General features: G+C 32.1%; 1 protein-coding gene and 1 long non-coding RNA gene across 3 annotated transcripts in view; one reads left to right on the top strand and one right to left on the bottom strand.

Moving 5' to 3' along the window:
- LOC150100421 (myocyte-specific enhancer factor 2-like) overlaps positions 1-8117 on the bottom strand; it is a 287084-nt gene extending 278967 nt beyond the window's left edge. The window contains exon 1 of one of the 2 annotated variants that reach the window (XM_090402909.1): positions 8065-8117. The gene's annotated coding sequence lies outside the window, so the exon portion shown is untranslated. The remainder of the gene's footprint in view (positions 1-8064) is intronic. The other variant, XM_090402910.1, reaches the window with a different exon arrangement.
- Positions 1-18038, top strand: part of LOC150100420 (uncharacterized) — a 121854-nt gene extending 103816 nt beyond the window's left edge. The window contains exon 3 of the long non-coding RNA XR_016549257.1: positions 16936-18038. This is a non-coding gene — a long non-coding RNA (uncharacterized LOC150100420). The remainder of the gene's footprint in view (positions 1-16935) is intronic.
- Positions 18039-18674: the final 636 nt, after the last annotated feature.

Raw genomic sequence — 18674 nt, 5'->3', positions numbered from 1 at the left:
TTGTATACTTAAGTAGAACTTGTTACACACACTAGTAGCTCAGGATGAATAAATGCAAAGAGTAAAACTAAATGTTTTAAATAAAATGCTATAAGTTATTGAACGTGATTGTTCAGTATATAATTAAGGGATAGTTTGATGTTACTTTTATTATCAACTAAAAATCTAATTCGTACCATGCAAGGGTAGACAAATCGAATGTACACTTTATTCCCTCCATTCCTGATCATCGTTTAAGAGTAAACATTTAGATCAACATTATTACATTAATCGCATACAAAAAAAAAAAAAAAAAAAAAAAAACTTAAAAGACACTTCTTTCGTGTGGTGAATTTTTATCATTTCTTTAAATAATATTTAATTAAAATTATTGAATATTTAATCTCTATTGCTCTTATATTGATTTTACATAAATGAACTGAATGAATGGGAAAATATGAGACTTCTATATTGCCCAAGCAACTGAAATCTTTCTTGCTTTTTTGATATAGTTAAGAGTTTTGGCTACGATGCATTTAATAATTAAAATACAATTAATTTTTTTTCACTAAACACATACATTTCAAAAAAGTATTGGGACATCTACGTACAAGTTCATGGTGTGTAAATATGAAATGTGTAAATTACGATTGGGACATTTTTTTTTTCCTGTTTTGTCATTTTCTTAAATTCGGTATCGGCGAAGAAGGTGGCCAGGTCAAGGTTTACTTGTCCAGGGAAAATGGAACATTCCAATAATCCTGCCAAAAGATGGAACTCTAGAACAAAGATTGCTAGCAAATATTGTAATGGTCGTGTGACAATAGAGATGATCGCTGAAGAACCTTTGCGGCTGGATTGGCCGAGTGGTTAGAGTATCCGTTCTCTAACCACAATAATAATAATCTGCAAACCGGCCAGGAGAATTACGCAATTTACACGCAAAAAATATATATTCAGGCATAAGACACCACCTTATCCTAAAATTATGGTTACGAAAGCCAATCGGAGAAGGTTGTAGGCCCTGTAAGTACCGTTGGTTATTGTATTATTATATGTAGGCAAATTATGCTCAAAGTATTAACAATGCCGCTGATTCTTATATTATTATATGCAGCAAATGCGCAGTCCTCTGCGCATAATAATATAAGGACTGCGCAAAACAGTATAATGAAACGGTCTACTGGATTTTTAAATTATTGTTTCGCTATGCTGTTAAAATCTCTTGCCGGTGTTTGTTTAGTTGGACATTTGTATAACACAAAAATTATTACTAATTCATATTACAGTTAGAGTGTACATTTTTCCTTATTTGTGTATTATTTATCAATTTAAGTGACCCAAAAAAAATTGCAAACTAATGCCAGTAAAGATAAATTATTTTCAAGGTTAATCACAGAACATCGTTTGCGCGTAGAATTATTAAAATTTCAATATATTCATTTAAATAAATGTAGTTTATCTAGTTTTGTTTCTGAATTAGAATAAAAACCTATTGGACTAATGTTATTAATTAAAAACATATCCAAATAAGGGAAATAGACTTTACGTAATGTTTTAATTATCTGAACAGAATAAAATGAAGAATTTATATTTTTTAAAAAAAAGGGTCATTCTTTTTTCTTTTCTCGTCGATATTTAAATTCTAGACCTGTTTCTTTTACTTCTTTAGTGTATTTTTGTAAAATCTTGTATGCAAAATACGTACTCGCTCTGTTTTTACTTCGCTAACAGTGACTTTATTTGTTTAATCAGGAGCTATTTCACAATTGTAATCGCCTGGGACGTTGAAATTTCATCAAACGATTACAAATCAGGATTGAATGATATTATGTTTTTAAGGGGAAAGAATACAATCTAGAATACTGTTGGATTCTAGAACCGCTACCACAATCACCATCAAAACAAAAAAACTGGTCAGTTTTTTAAGGATTAACCTCTAACTGATTTAAATTAATCCCAGAAATTTGCAAAGAAATAAAAAATTAAGAACGTTTTCACTGTATTTAAAATATCAATCAAACTAATACATACGTCCGCTTTTCTATATTTAAAACCACACACACACACAAACCAGCACACGCCGATACCTTCAATGCTTCGGAGATGCTTGAATTATAATTCATGTATATTATAGCAGACAAATAAAGCCGTTTTATAGAAACTTTTGCTTCCACTACTAACCGAAACACGTATTCGTCCAGTGCCCGGTATATTTAGTCTTAGGCAGATTATTACATACGTGGGGCCCTCATTATTGTGAACGTGAAGTTGTAACTTGGCATTTGGCTTGGTAGAAAACTCTCCCAGTGTATCTACGCGTGCGTGTATGTGTTTGTGTACAATAAGCTCGCTCTATGCGAGTAACGCTACACTTATACGTAACGTGCTTCAAAGTTTAGTAAGGAAGATTCTGTGTGTGGCAGCAATAGGCTGTGAATAACAAAACGAGGATGTTATGAAAATATTGTCTTCAACCCGCCAGATGGCGCCACTAGCCTACTTAATTTTCAATTCGACAAATTCATAAATTGAGAGAAAGCATCAAACTAAATAGTTTCCTTGACAACGTCTTGTTAATGCCGTGTTCTCCCCGAAGTCTTCGACACTGACCTTATCGTAAATGTCATTACGACCAACTCCTTCTTTCCTTGTGTCAAGGGTTCACGACCTTGGAACTGTTCCTCCCACAATTGGGGAGGTAACGTAGGCTTACAATGATGTCCTCCTCCCCTCAAGGTTAATGGGGAATAGCAGAAGTGTACTGATTGGTGTCAAGGAAAAACACGTGATGTGTTTCCTGTAGATTTTCCAAGAATAAGTTGATTATTGGCTTAAAAAAATCTGTTTGTTTAAGAATTACAAATACTAACGATATTCTCTTGATTCTTAAGAATTTACCTAACTAGCCATGTGCTTTCTGTCTCGTATTGTTCTATAGAGTGACGTTGATGATATAAGAAAGGTACTCTTATAAAACATTCATTCCAAGTTTTCACGCTCTGGTTGTCAGAAACACTTTTTGTTTTTCGACTAAAATGATTCTAATCGTTGAGGTCCAAAGAATTCCTTGTTGAAAAAAAAAATGATATATGAGTTGAAAAATTGCTACTTAATTCTGCGAATTGTTTATAAGATTAGGGATTGAAAGCTGTTCAAGAGATTGTATCCAAGTTTACCAAGAAAAATATAAATACACGTGTACATACTTTACAATTTCGTAAAAGACAAACTAATATTTTTTTTCACAGACATATAAGTACATTTATATTTAATCTTATATTATTCTATATATTCCATTGTGTCCTATATAGTCTATAATTATATTTAATTATTTCTAATAATTAAAGATTTTTTTAAAAAATATCTTGCTACTAGCGAACATCTAAAAAAAAAACGTCCTATGTGACTATTGGGCAGAGGAAATTTTGCCGTTTTCTATATATTAAATATTTAATGGTTATCTTTATTCTTGCTTTTCTGAATTTCTCTATCATATAACTGGAAATTTACACAATCCAAATAAGTTTATCAAAAAAAAAAACTATTTCTTCGAACTTTACAGTAGTAATATCTTCAAACAAAAACAGCAATAACGTGGTTTTCTGATAGGTGAAAAAAATGCATATTTGAGGATATATTTTATTAGATTATTTGAATTAATTCTACCATGTTCCACTCATAATATTCTATATTTGTCATAAAGTTGTGTGGCGTTTGTAGGTGAAATGGATCGGCTTGTTCTATTCGCACCAGGAAGTATTCAACAAACAAACCCATCGTCCTCATATCGGCACAGAAAACACTACTCTATGGGTAGATAGCTTAATGTTGCCCCCGAGGCAACCTACTCCAGTAAACACTTCCGATTATGAATGACAAGGAGGACGGAGGCAATAGAAAAGAAAGAGTTGGTTTTTATGTCTTGATAGAAAAACATGACTATAAACCTTGGCCAAGGTCAGTAATAAGACTTTTGGGCATCATTTTAGTTGTGCCTCAAAGCTATTATATACCAAATGCACGTCGTGAAACTAGAATGGGTTTACTGCTACTTAGCCTAAAAACCATTTTTGTATCGCTAGAATAAATGCGAAGACAATTAGATGGAAGAATCTTTATAGTCTGTATGACTTTGATGAGTTCTCAGTGGTAATCATAGGTTTTTTCCTAGGCTTATTTTTATGTCTATCACTCGACACTATATGTGATTAGTGTCAGAAGAAATATGTTAATATTAGTGAGGGAAACTAAGAATGCATTTCCATTACAATAATAGGTTTAAAATTAAAAATGACATTGAAGGCAAATACGAGGTCTTGATTGTTGTAGGAAGTTAAATAAATAATACAAAGAATTATGCATAGAATATTATTTTAATGAAACTGCTTCTTAAGCAAAAAAAAAAAATATTTTCCCACCTCAAAAAAAAAAAAAAAAAAACTTATTCAGAGCAAACATTCGGATACTGTCACGAACAAAACAACCTGCGGGAAGCGTTGCATATTAAAATAAACCTACGATATGTTTAAAATGTAATTGTAACTGAATTTGTTTCAAAAAAAAGTGCAAATCATTGTTGGAACAGCTGGAGTTGAAAATACATTGTCATCAGCAATTGTACAAGAAGTACCATATAGAGTTACCGGAAGGAATGAAAATTGGTGGGAGGTGAGAAAATAGTCTTAGAAATAATAACAAATAGTAAATAATAGTTTTAAATCCTCTAATGCCTTTTCATTTTCTTTTCTTTTTTTTTTCTGAATTTCGCCGATAGAGACATTCCTACGCGTTGTAAATAAGCGATGTTCCTAATCCTAACTAATAGTTAGTTGTATGTATTCGAAGTTCTATAGTCGATTGTGTTGAGTTGAGAGATTAAAATTCCAAGTTTCTAAAGGGAAGGGGTAAAAAACTTGCTCACCTGCTGAACAGATGGAGTGCAGAATCGGCAGAAAAGCTAAAAAAGTGTTCTTCGTCGACTAGAATCGAACCAATGAAAACTTTCTTCTGTCTATGCAGCGTCATAGAGGTTATTACTAGGAAATGCAAACATTAATAAAACTTTAGTAATAATAATAAGAAGAAGAATGTCAATACCAACGATCCATAGCTCGGTTGTTAACGAGGATATTCTTGTGCCGAAAATATCTCGGTTCGAATCCCGTCTAATACTCAGGAAAACTTTATATAGGAATTTATCAAGTAAAGGTGAGCTAGCCGGTCTCATACAAGATGACAGGTGGCAGAGTTTATTTCCCGGAAATTCCGGTTTCTCATTCCTTAAGACAAACCGGCCAGCGAATATGACTGTCATAACATAGTATGTTGATATGATTAACTCTTATCGTAGCATTAACTAGGTTTCTATGAGGCCAAATTACTTGGCTTCATACGTTAATAAGGAGAAGATGAAGTAAGATACGCTAAAAACTAAAATAAACAAAAACTACGAGTGTTGTGAAATTTAAAAAGATAATAAAGCCGAGATATATTTAAATTAAGTGCTGTTACTTTTCCCCGCATAATTTAATCGATTTTTTTTTTTTTTGAAATTTCGATAAATATATTTAAAGAAAGCTGGTTTACATGTTGACGCTAATACACAAATATTTTTTATCTTTGAACTTGATATCATTCAAAAAGCAATCGACAAGTAAAAGCATGTCCGATAACTTTTGCTTGTTTATCTATATCATACTATTCTCTTACACCACTGGTTCTAATTTTCGTTTCGTGATTCTAATAGCATTCATAATATAATATTGAATTCACTGAATATTAGAATTATGTCAGAAATATAAATCATAAACATTCAGTGCAAAAATAGTAAATCTTTGATTTTATTCTCGAAGACTACTACAACTGCATGTATTTGGATATTATCACGAAATAGCGATGACATGGAAAGAATGTCAATGGAAAACAAGATAACTGGAATGGTACTCGAAAAATAAAAGTGTCGCTGATGCGCGAATAGCAAAAGAGAGGTTCATCAGTTCAGTCGATGATTTTGCTCGTGTAGAAAGAAAAAAAAAAAAAATGAGAAGCCTCCGTTAATAACTGTCATTCTCAGGAGCGCAGGGAACTATTAATAAGGCAGATCGAAGAACAAGACAAGAGATAGCGATGGAAAGTCAGAACTGTGGGAGTCAGATTTAATCGCATGTTGGCTGCATCGTGCAATGGCTTCTGTTCGGTTGCGTCTTTATGACGTAGTGCTTTTCAATGAAGGATTATTTAAATAACTCCCCATTGACTTGTTTTATATCTTCTTGCGACCTTGAAGAAGTTGGATAGTTGTCGGGTAGAGATAAGTTTGTAGGTGTTTCCATTACGACCTGTTGAATTGCCAAAGAACTCAACGATGAGATTTTGTTGAGACTAGAAACCAACAAATTTTCATTTCACCAACAATTTAGCAAGGATTTTTTTTTCCCTGTTGATCCCTATATGCATTTTTTTTTCATCTTCTTCATCTTGAAGTCCAATATTTTTATCGTTTATCCTGACGTCCAGTATAATCTGATCGCCAAAGTATTGGCGATCAAATCTTTCTCACAATGTAATAAATGATACATCTCTTTACTCGTCAACCAGATATGCATAGTTTTTCCAATACCTCGTACTACAGCTATTAGGGGGGGGGGGATATAAAAAACGTTGTTTTGACAAGTATGCTTAAGTGGCCTTCGATCTCTGTATCTGTATTTGATTACTGAACAGTCCAATGACCACACAGAGAGAGCATGCAGGTTAAAGTATGAGATAACTTAACTCTTACTATATGCGATCTATGAGATGTCTGAGTTCACTTTTCAACAGGCAGTGTCTTCATCCTAGCAACACATATACATCCCAGTATATATTAATGAAAGTTATGGGGAAATTATCATCCATTTTCACTAACGGCTACATCTTCCATATATTATAAGTTAAGGTATTCAAAATATTATTTTTTGCAAAGTAGATAAGATACAAAAGATGTTTTTATAACATCCGGTGTATATTATTAATACTTGGATTAACTTTATAACATCCTGGATAGAAAAGATAGTTTTAAAGGGTATTTTTGATACGCAACGTATGCTGATAGTCATCGATATCTACAGATCAGTAAATAATCTGTCTTGAAAGAATTTCTGAATACATATGTAGCTCAGCAGTATGTCCGAAGGGTAATTCAAGGACATTGCTGTTGAATTCCATCTCTCTTCCAATTCAGGATTTATACGAAGAGGTAATTTTCTAATGCATGTAATTCAAGTATATGTTACATAATTCAATACAATCCTAAATGATACAGAAAAAGAAATAAAATTATTATTATTTGAACTGGAAACTTCTCAGAAACAAGCCTTCAAAAAGTGAAACTTTGTAAAGTGTTTTTCTTTTTTTTTGTTCGCGAAAAATCTATCATTTCGCCCCCCCCCCCCATTTCTATCAGATGTGCGGATTGTAGAATAGTCCCTACCACAGCTACTGAAATTAAAATCATAATGAGTCATTTTATCTCCATATTTGATTTATCTGTTATTAACTATGCGATAACATTATCGCATAGGCTAATTGGCTCAATGAAAAATAATATCAACAATTTTATTACTTGTTTGTTTAAAAAAATGGATCCTCAAGGGGAAAAAGACTAAAAAATCCCACAGTATTTGAATTTGAAAAGGCCATACAAGGATTCTCAGCGAACTAAATAATCAAATACCACAGAACATTTCAAATATCAACATTCGGTCGATTATCTTAACCCTTGGGATAAATTATCACGTTATTAACACCGCAGGCCATCATTCGTAGGAAGTCAAACCCCTTCCCTCTCTCGCTCATTCAACTGGACCACACTCTTGAACAAGTACAAACACGCGCTAAAGATGTTAGGAAGAAAGCTGTCTTCTGCTTCTTAAGCAGCTGCCGAAGTAACATAGCAAACGCTGGCGACGGTTGAAAGTCTCAGTTACAGGAAATAGATCTGACCGTAGCTCGCGGGGTTTGTGATAAGAACGAAGCAATCGTTTGCGTTCGGCGGTGTTTCTATTTTTACGGACAAGTTTATATATAGGAAACAGAACCTACCTTGGCGTGGCGGAGAGCTATTTTTGGTGAGACCACAACAAACACGGAACCCAAAATATTGGAAGTAGCACCGGTGATGTGTGTGTGTGGACAGTCGGCTCACTCTTTTTTGCGCGCAAGGTTATCCCCCCCAAAAAAGTAGTTCCTCACAGTACTAAAGTCAAGTGTTTTAACCACACGCAGAGGGAACTATCGAAACGTATTAACTTCACTGCTTTAGTCTGTCAGCTGCGTTCCGAAACGGACACATTCGAATATGGGTCTGGGGACGAGAGTATCGGTGTCAATCATCACCAACGCCACACACACATGAGTGCTGACGTCATCAGCCATCCGCTAACGCTGCTGGAGGCGGTTCGCTCTCTCCGCGCGAGCTTGGCAACCAACTTGCGTCAAGGATGCCTTGGTTACCAGTGTGTGTGTGTGTGTGTGTGTGTGTGTGTGTGTGTGTGTGTGTGCGTGCGTGCGTGATCTGTTCCACAGCTGAGGTACAACATACTGTGGTCTTCATGTACCGAACTAACTTGTCTAGACCGGCACAGTAAAAACAGAATTTGCTTTTAATCGGTTGGTCTCTGAAGATCTTATCTCAGCACGTAGTACAGAGATGAAGCGGTTTAAGATCGCACAGACAAAAGGCGTTGCTAGGTGACAGAAAGCGACCTTGAGGACACTTTGGAGACAACTGTAAAGTGTACAAAATGGAAGCCGTGAGTGGTCCATTTGTTCGTTACGCCCAAACCCACTTGCCTGTGGTTATTCCACTGGATCACATTTAAGGACATTACGCACACGGACAAGTGCACAAATAAAGAAAATGCCAGTTGGAAAAATCTGAAAGAAACTTTACAATGAACTACATCGAATTACAGAAAAGGAAAAAAAAATGCAAACTTAATGAGATTTTTGAGATAAAACGATTTTGTTAAACTTCTCTCTAGATAGCGTATGTGAACTAGTTAAAAAGTTTTCTAATTTTGCGCACGCACACACACGCGTCTCATATTACTGACCTCTCGTAGATCAGTTACTCATCGCTCATCTCTCTCTCTCTCTTATACCACATACGAGATGTGAAAAAAAATCCAAACATTTTTCTTCATAAATATAATTGCATTTAATTATCATTCCATATTGTCTTCCTTCGAAGTTGTTCTCTCGTGACTTAATACAGCGAGTCTAGGCTTTCCCCTCGAGTTGCAAACATTTGCACAAATCTTGTATTTTAGTAACAATAATGATGATGATGATAATAATAAATAATAATAATAATAATAATAATAATAATAATTATTATTATTATTATTATTATTATTATTACTATTATTATTATTATTATTATTGTTATGCGAGCATTTCCATGCAGTCAGAAGACTCATCGCAAAAGCCCCACAATATCTATCTTGAACTGATTGAACGAACTGATTGAATTCTTGAACTCATTGACAGAAAGCACTCACAACCGAGTCAGGCAACGCATTCCACTCATTCACCACACTCCAGCCAAAAAAAAATTAGTCCTAACATACTTGTTTACCACACTTTTACTTAATTTCCAGGGATGACTTCTTGTTCTTCTTCTGCCAGCCAAATGCTGAAATATTTCCCCTGCATCAATCCTATAAAACCCTTTTAGTAACTTAAATGTTTATATCATATTCTCCGCCTATCAACCAACTTCTGCAACAAACTCTCAATCAGCTTGATTTATTATTACTCTCCCCAACTTTGCATCATCAGCAAACAACTGAAAATCTCCCTTCAAGTCATTTTCTATATCATTTATGTACAAAATAAACAATAATCGTCCAAGCACAGAGCCTTGCGGCACACCACTGGCCACCTGCTTCATCCTGAACTCTGCTTCTCCATACACTACTTTTTGGTATCTCTCCAGCAGCCACTCTCGTATCCAAATCTCCAATTTAATATACATCCCCATCTATTCCAATTTGCGTAAGAGTATTCCGTGGAGTATCCTATTAATCGCCTTAGCAAATTCCAGCAGAATCACTGTGTGGCCACTTCTCTTGTCCAACTCCGCTGCCACTTATAAAAAATTAATAAATTACTAAGGTAAGACCGACCTTTAACAAAACCATTGTGCTCTCTATGAAATATCACATTCTCATCCATCCATTCCTGAATTCTGTCTTTAACCAACTTTTCCAATACTTTTGCCACCATTCCAGAGATCTTGTCAAGTATAAACTGCCAGGTTTTATACCGCTATGATGCCTTCAACTGTTTTTTCTTTCGTGGAGAGTTTGAAAAAAGAAAAAAAAGTGTCATGGTGGAAGAATGGAAGCTACTCTTAGGTAGTTTTGGATCTCTATGTTATTTAATTAAACAGTGAACACTGTATCCGGAAGTTTCACAATTTTTTTTTTTTTTTTATATATATACAGTATATACATAAGTAGCAAGTTCAACAAACAACAAAAAAGATAAAAACTTCCAGTCACGTTTCATTAAACTACGTTAACAGCATTTAACACATTAGTAATGTTCTGTCTAAAAAAATCACACACACACACGCACACACACACATAATAAGGTGCCATATAAAATAAGATACAGTATATAAATAAAAACACATAGATAAAAGATAAAATATATATAACATAAAATAAAAATATAATAGTATTATATACAGTGTGTGTGTAAAATACCCCATTATTATTAAATTCACTATTACAGCTGATAACATGCTTGTAAATATAATAAACATACGAATATTGCAAAATAAGTTTTAAATTAATGATGTGAAAAAGAATTACTTTGTAAATCGCGGTATCTATACGAGGAAGTCAATACCTAGCTAAAACTTTGACTAAAATTAAAACCACTTACGAAACATCGAATAAAAAAGATTCCTTGATAAGAAATCTAGAAATAAATATGGACAATTCACGTTGAAAATTTATAAAAGCTGAAGCCATGAGATTCGTTCTCTTTTGTTTGGTTACAACTTTCGTCTGCTTGTTCCCGCTTGCTTTTAATAAATATGTACTATTGCGCCACCTCTATGAATTTGTATTACAAAGTCGCTTTATTTATTTATGATTTATGAAATAAATAAATGAATACATAGGAAATAAATGAAATGACATAAATATTTAAATAAATGAGAAATAAGTAAATAAATAAATGTGTATTTGTTTATTTATTCATCATTTTTTTATTATTATTTAGAAATACTAGAAATAAATATTGACGATTCACGTTGAAAATTTATAAAACCCTAAGCCATGAGATTTTTATTCATTTGTTTCGTTACAACTTTCGTCTGCTTGTTCCCTCAATAAATATGCAAAATTGCGCCACCTCGGTGAATTTGTATTACAAAGTCGCTTTATTTATTTATGATTTATGAAATGAAAAAAAATATTTAAATAAATGAGATTTATTTAAATATTTATTTAATGAATACACATTTATTTAATGAATAAATAAATGTGTATTTATTTATTCATTAAATAAATTATTTTAGTTATATAAATATAAATTAATTTATATTATTAGGATCTCATACCAGATTGACAATATAGTCTCGTTCAGGGTGCACTTTATCGAATCCAATCCAAGTTATTATTTAATTATATTATTACACATGATTACAATTTAAAATGAAATTAAATTTAGTTTCATTTTTAAGCATTAGTTTGATTTAAAGTTTGTGTTTTTTTTTTTTTTTTCAAATGAAAATAGAAAAACATCTGTGCCTCAAAGAAAGAAAATGCTGTTGAGCATTGTTCTCCTGAATGCGATTTTCATCTTGTAGGAATGTGCCCAAAATAAACTCATATTGAAGAAAAAATCCGCGCTTAGATACGACGCCCAGAGATACTGTTCATTTCGTTTTCTTTTTGAAAGGATTTTACTCGATCATAATGGTACAAGATTAAGGGTTGTTTTTCCGAGCACAGTTCATGTTTGCTTCCCGGCCTTATCACCACAGATTACCTCGATCCCGACACCTATCCTTCCAACTGTACCTTCGAAAAATATCAGTAAACAGCAAGTTATTTACACAACTATATCGCAAGCCCCTGCATGTATTGATCTGTCTGACTGAATTTGAAGAATTCAGTCAGACAGATCGGAGATTCAAAAAAAAAAAAAAAAGTTTAACATTAAAGTATCATAGTTTCCTAATTGTTATCAAAATAGTGTTCTTTATGAATTAAATCGGTTGAAATGTTTAGTCGTTTGTTGTGGTAGAAAGTTAAGTGTTAACTTAGAATATAAATTATTTATCGAAACCAAATTTTAATATACGCATTACTGTCGCCATAACAAACAAACAAAATAGCACATTTTTCCAATAATAAGTTGTTGTTGTTTTTTTCGAAAATAATAAAATTCAGGCAGAAGACATGAAATATCTTCCCTGCTATATTTTAAGCAATTTTAATTTAGCAATTCGATACATAAAACACTCATATCCGATTAAAAAACTATATGGCAAAATATTTTTCATAATTTTAAGAACTTTAATTCATTTAATTTCTTATATTTCTAAATAAAAATTAAAAGTTCATAATCATTAAAAAAAACTTGAAACTTTCTTTAATATTAAATCAATATAAATAATAAAATTCTGTAATCCATGCATTCATCTGATCACTTTAAAAGTATAATAAAGTTAAAGAAGATAAATAAATATATGTATTTTTCTAACAACACAAATAAACTATCGTAGAATTTGTGTTAAGAAAGACCAAACGTGTTACGATAGTATTATAACAGCAAGCGAGGCGTGTTCCATGTTTTATCACGGGTTGCCTCCGTAGAAATATAGATCGTAAATGCGATTCTCTTCTAGAATTTGTATTTTAATTAGTGCAATGTAGAGTTTTAGAGCAAATTTCATATGATGTTGATATATCACGAATGTTTAATCTGCCTTTTTTTTCTTTTTTTTTTTAATGACAGCTTTTCGAAACAACAACACCTTAAAATTAAAAATCAAGTTTAAGAATACATTTTTTAATATTTTTTTTTATTTCAAATAAAACGGTATAATTGTTCTAAAATGGAAATTTCAGAATAATAAGCAGCAATTACTAGTTTTTATAAAATGTTCAAAACTCATCGAAAAAGAAAAAAATAATAAAGAATTCAAATTAAAAATTAACTAATATATATTTAGTTCACTTTTTTTTTTTAAATTTGAAATCAAGCTTTAATTTAAAATCGAACTATATTCATACACAAACAAATTTAACATTAGAATGTTATTAAGGGAATTAATATTTTCACCGTACTTTAAATGTGTTCTACATATCCAGTAGTGACGTTGAAAGTTAGATTATCGTTTGCTTTGAAGATTTATCGCCTTTCAGTGCCTCCGGTTGTATGTCTGCTAATGCTAGCTACTCATACGTTAAGAATTCTAATCGCTTTGCCCACGTCATTAAACTCATCTTCAATTAAACACAGACGAACATCCCTGTAGCTTTTGACACCAAACAATTATTCAAGACTGCTGCTAACATCAGGTGCCAATAGTATTAAGTAAAATAAAACTAAATCATTTCCCGCAATTCCTAGTACGTATTCAGTTTCGTCTGCTATCTGACATTATTTGTTATTACAGAAATCTATAGATTAAAGCTCTATAATTTAAAAAATGTATCTAAATTTCCTGTTCATAATTGATTATATATTTATAATACAACTAAAATTGTAAAAATAAATAAGTAAAAAAAGAAACAGTTTGTCTATATTTTGTAATTCTTAGACTAACCTTATCCTGATCGCGATGGTTTTAAACATAGTCAACTACGTTTAAAATTAACGCGTGGTTAAAAATTTACTTATCCACCTTAACAGAATAATTTAAGAGCTTATGAATAGACAGACTAAAGATCAAAACTCTGATCTTCTCACAGCTGCTGTATGCACAAATAGAGTTACTAGAGGGTACTGACTTTTGAACATATGTATACACAGAATGTAACTGGCACGTGGATAGTTAGCCATACGATTGCACACGCTTTGATTTTATTGTTACGGAAATACGGTTATAGATTTTTATAACTAATTTATATTTCGGAAATTTTTAATGTTGCAAATTGTACTGATGGAGAAGAATGAGTGAATAAATTACATTTTTATATAATGAATAATTTATATTTATATCAAAATCTTATATGTTTTCAATTAATCGGCGTTTACCTAAGGATGTTGCGAAACTATTAAGTCAAACATTTTCTCAGAAAAACATTTGAGTTTTTCCGATTAAAAAATGGCCTATGAAAATAATTTATATAAAATAAAATTGCTAAAAATAATGATAAACTTAATGGGGGAGGGGGGAATTTTTTTCGATGTTAAAAAATAGAAATAAATTCATCTAGAAATATTAAACAGGAAAATATCGTATAGTTATATAAATCTTTTTTTAATGTGACTGTTCGACAAAGGAAGGGTCAAAAAAAAATAAATAAAAATGAAATAAAATAATTAAGTTAAAAAACGAGATGTAATTTTAAAATGAATTCTTAAATATTAATTTTTATATTTGTTTATTATTGTTTTTTGATATATTATTTACGTAGGTTTTAAATTTTATTAATTTTTAAAGTTTTAATATTTATTTTTCATGCTTTTTAATTTTAATTATTTATTTATGATTTTTCTCATTTATATATTTTAAATTTTTTTTATTTTGGTTTTATATTATTTATTCATGTATGATTTTTCTAATTTATTTATTTCATTTTTTATTTTTTATGTTTTATATTATTTATTTTTTGTGTTTTTAATTTACATTTTATTTATTAAAGTGATTACAGAAGGATTTATGCAATTAAAATTTTCTTAAAACTTAAATATGTGTAGTAGTTCTATTATATATGATAATCATAAAAAAATTTAATTACTGTATTCAGATAGCAGAAAAACATAGGTGAATAATTCTCTAAGGAAATGTTATAATTGCATTAAGCTACACTAACAAAATCATTTGCGTTACACGTGGCGCCGCCTGGTGGCCAAATTAAGAAGGCATTTAAATCAAGGGATAATAATTACTATGGTGAATATTGTCGCCAAATATTAGCCTTTTCAAATTTTTTTTTTTTTTTTTTACTGGGGGTTACTTTTTTTAAACCTCTTTACTAGATTTAAGAGATTTACTATTTACTCGGTTTGGTAATTAATTTAATATTAATTTTATTTTAAATTACATCCTTATAAAAAATACCACATACGGATTTCATTTTTATGATATAGCTTCTTTTAATTTAAAAAAAAATGAAAAAAGAGAGTTCATATTTAATGTTTATCTTAGTATATTTTCCTTAATTTTCCCAAAGATTTTTTTTTTCTCTACCTCTGTACTACTATGCAACATTACCACTTCATTATCACGTGGTTATCAAACACAATTTGAATGTAAAGCGGCAGAGGTTGGAACATTTCTATTTTTTGGCGATAAGCCAATATTGTTTGTATCATATTAGCATGGTTATAAATAATATGCAATATATATGAAAACGTTTATATATTTTAATAGAGTTTTAAATAAATATATATAAAAAACGGAAAACCTTTCGGATATTTTTAATGTTTACAAGTATGAAAATAATTGCTCATTTGTAATTAACAAGCTTATAAGAATTACTGTAACTGTACACATAAACAAGAAATATTTTTAATTATACCTTTTTATATGTTTAAAAAAATTTTTTCTTAAATATCTTTTAAGCGAAATATTTCACAAAAAAAAACTATAATTAAGTTCAGTATGACTTTAATATTATTCATAAACTTTGGCATAAAAACGATGTCCGTAGAACTTAAAAAGAAAGTAGCATGACCACATTGTGTTCCCTGTAGAAGTGTATGTTTTCTAAGATGCAGGGAATATCTTTAGACGCGGCCACAAGCTTTTCCAATCAGAGGAAAAGAATCTTTGAGTGGTTGGCCGGTACGATTATGGCTTGCAAAGCCATGAGAAATAGATAACATTACTGGTCTGACTTTTAAAAAATTCGTCGGTGGTTCCAGTTTTGTAGGTTGGTTTTGGCGTCGACTCTAAATGGCTGTTTGTGTGACCAGAACGAGAGAGTGTTTTAAAGGCCAATTTCCGGATCCTTCTCATTAAACACAAATCTTATTCCTGACTTTATGGACGATGTTCGGTTTTTCCCATGCATAATACGGACTGCAGCTCAGATCACGAATAAGATGGAACGTTACTTTCTGGGCTATTACAGATACGTCCTGCACTGTTCCTCTACTTCTCCCCCCCCCCCCACACCCCCGAAAAAAAAAAAGAAAGAAAGAAAAGTTAAAAACTGCCTGGAAAGTTTAACAAAATATCTGGACGGAAAATCGCTGCCTCCATTGACGATGGACTCGGAACTAGTTGGCTACTGGTTGAGAGGTTTAGCTCGCGTTGGAATAGGCAGAGTGAGAAAAGAAGGCAAAGAAGAGAGAGAGAGAGAGTGGCTGTTAAAAGTCGAGAACCAAAATACATTCATTGCTGAATAAATCCTGATGACATTTCTAATTATGTATTTTAAGCCTATTTTAAAACTATTAGTAAAGTACTTTCACGTCACCAATAATAATAAACCTTCAGATTTACCCACTAGTGAGTATCCTCATCTACAATATGAGAAAGTCGCTCGAATATAGTCAAGATATTAAATAATGTCAAAAAGCGATTAGGCAAAACTGTTGTTACACTATTGGTGTCAGTACATTGGGCTACCGTCATCTGTTCAGATAAAAACCATTTCTAGGTAAGTATTAAAGTTATGAAGAACTCATTTTTATTGTTCCAATCAACAGCATATTTCATATATTTTTAATGCGATTATTACAGATTTTTGAAACACTTTTGGTATTTTACAGAATAGAAGCTTACGCCGGAATGTGTCATTCATCCTGCCACAAACAGAAGTGAAAGTATTATGATCTATGGCGTCATCAGGAACTTGGAAAATTCTTTTATGCTAAAAAAGAATGATTAGTTAAAGATTACATCAATACTGAGAAGAAAGCTTGAGGAGAGTGTCTATTTAAAAGATTATTTTCATCTTTTATATCAGCGAAAGTGCTCTTGGTCACTCGCCTCTGAATTCTCTGCCTCCTCTATATCCCCAAGAAATCCAAGTGACCAAGTCTTGTCAGTGTGTTCTTCAACAATCAGTCAATTCTATAAGATATTTTACCTACTTTTGCAGTCATCACCCTTAAATCCCTATCCTGATTCATAATATTACATTTTGCATATTAAACTAATAGCCATTCTTCTTGCCCATACTGTCGCCATTTAAATCATTTTGAGAAATCTATACATGATTCTTATTGCTCTACTCAATTTTACATCATCAGTAAACTTTATTCTCAAATGATTTCCTATGTCATTAATATACAAGTTAAATTAACAGTGCTCCAGGTAGAGATGACTGTCGCACATCGCTAGTCACGCGCCTTCTCCTGGACTGTGCTCCTCCATAAAATGCTCTGTGATGTCTATCCACACCCATCCTCTTACCGACGTCACTAGTTTCATATTCAAACCCATTGTTCCAGTTTGCGTAACAGACTTTTATGCGATATCCTGTCAAAGGCTTTTGCAAAGTCCAGCAACGGTATCATCGTCTAGTTACTTTAAAGTAACGAAATTATTGAAGTACTACCTACCTTTTTTTAATTTTCTATCTTTTTTGCGGTCTCCTTTATGTAACGAAACTATTTTTCGGGCGTTGTACTTTCTTGGAAACCCTATCATAGTTAAGATTTAACAATATAGTCCACGTCCGTACTATTCCTAAATAACCTATGTAAATCTATTAACTGTATTCACATTAAGATTCTGTAATATTCTCTGCATTTCTAGTTCATCCACGACATCAGCCCTCGTAACACCTGTTATTATACTACAGTATTTCCACTTTGAATGTATACTTTTGCACACTAATCACTCAATAATTAGCTATTTCGTTTGTTTCTATCACTTACCTGCCATCAACACTCATCAAAATTATTCTACCGCAGTCATTCTTCCTTTTATTTGTCACATAACGAAAAAAAAAATAGTGTGATTCCTTTGGCTTGCAGAGCTAATTTCTACTCGTATTCTGATTTTACTTTGGTTACCATCCTGCTCACCCTTCTAGCGTGTGTTTTGTACTGCTCATGAGCTTGCTTATCACCGTTCTCTTTAAATTCTCTCTACAAACTTTTCTTTTGTAGAGAGAATTTAAATCCATTTAATTCCCACTTGATTTATTCTGCTGACTCTTGGTATGCAGTGCAATCTTCAAACAGCATCCTTTGACCATTTTCCACGCACTACTAACATCCACCCATCGCACTTCTTATGTCATCGCACTGTTCCAAGCAGACTTTAAGTTTGTCTTAATTACTAGCTCATTAATTTCATATATTCTTCTTCTTAACTGAAAATTTTTCACGGTTAGCTACCTCCTAAGTCACAACCCCATGATCGGCCAACTTGGAGACAAATTCTGTGATACGATCACAAAATCCATCGCTCTCGTTCTCCTGGTACTCTCCATCACATGCTATCTCAGGTAATTATTCCTTTAGTAGCTGCATAAATTCTATTTCCTTCTGCCCCTGTG

Source organism: Typopeltis vanoorti, chromosome 13 (assembly GCF_054136105.1).
Source record: "Typopeltis vanoorti isolate ZY-2024b chromosome 13, IOZ_Tvanoo_1.0, whole genome shotgun sequence".
Taxonomy (NCBI): Eukaryota; Metazoa; Arthropoda; class Arachnida; order Uropygi; family Thelyphonidae; genus Typopeltis; species Typopeltis vanoorti.
This window is presented reverse-complemented; position numbering and strand designations above follow the sequence as displayed.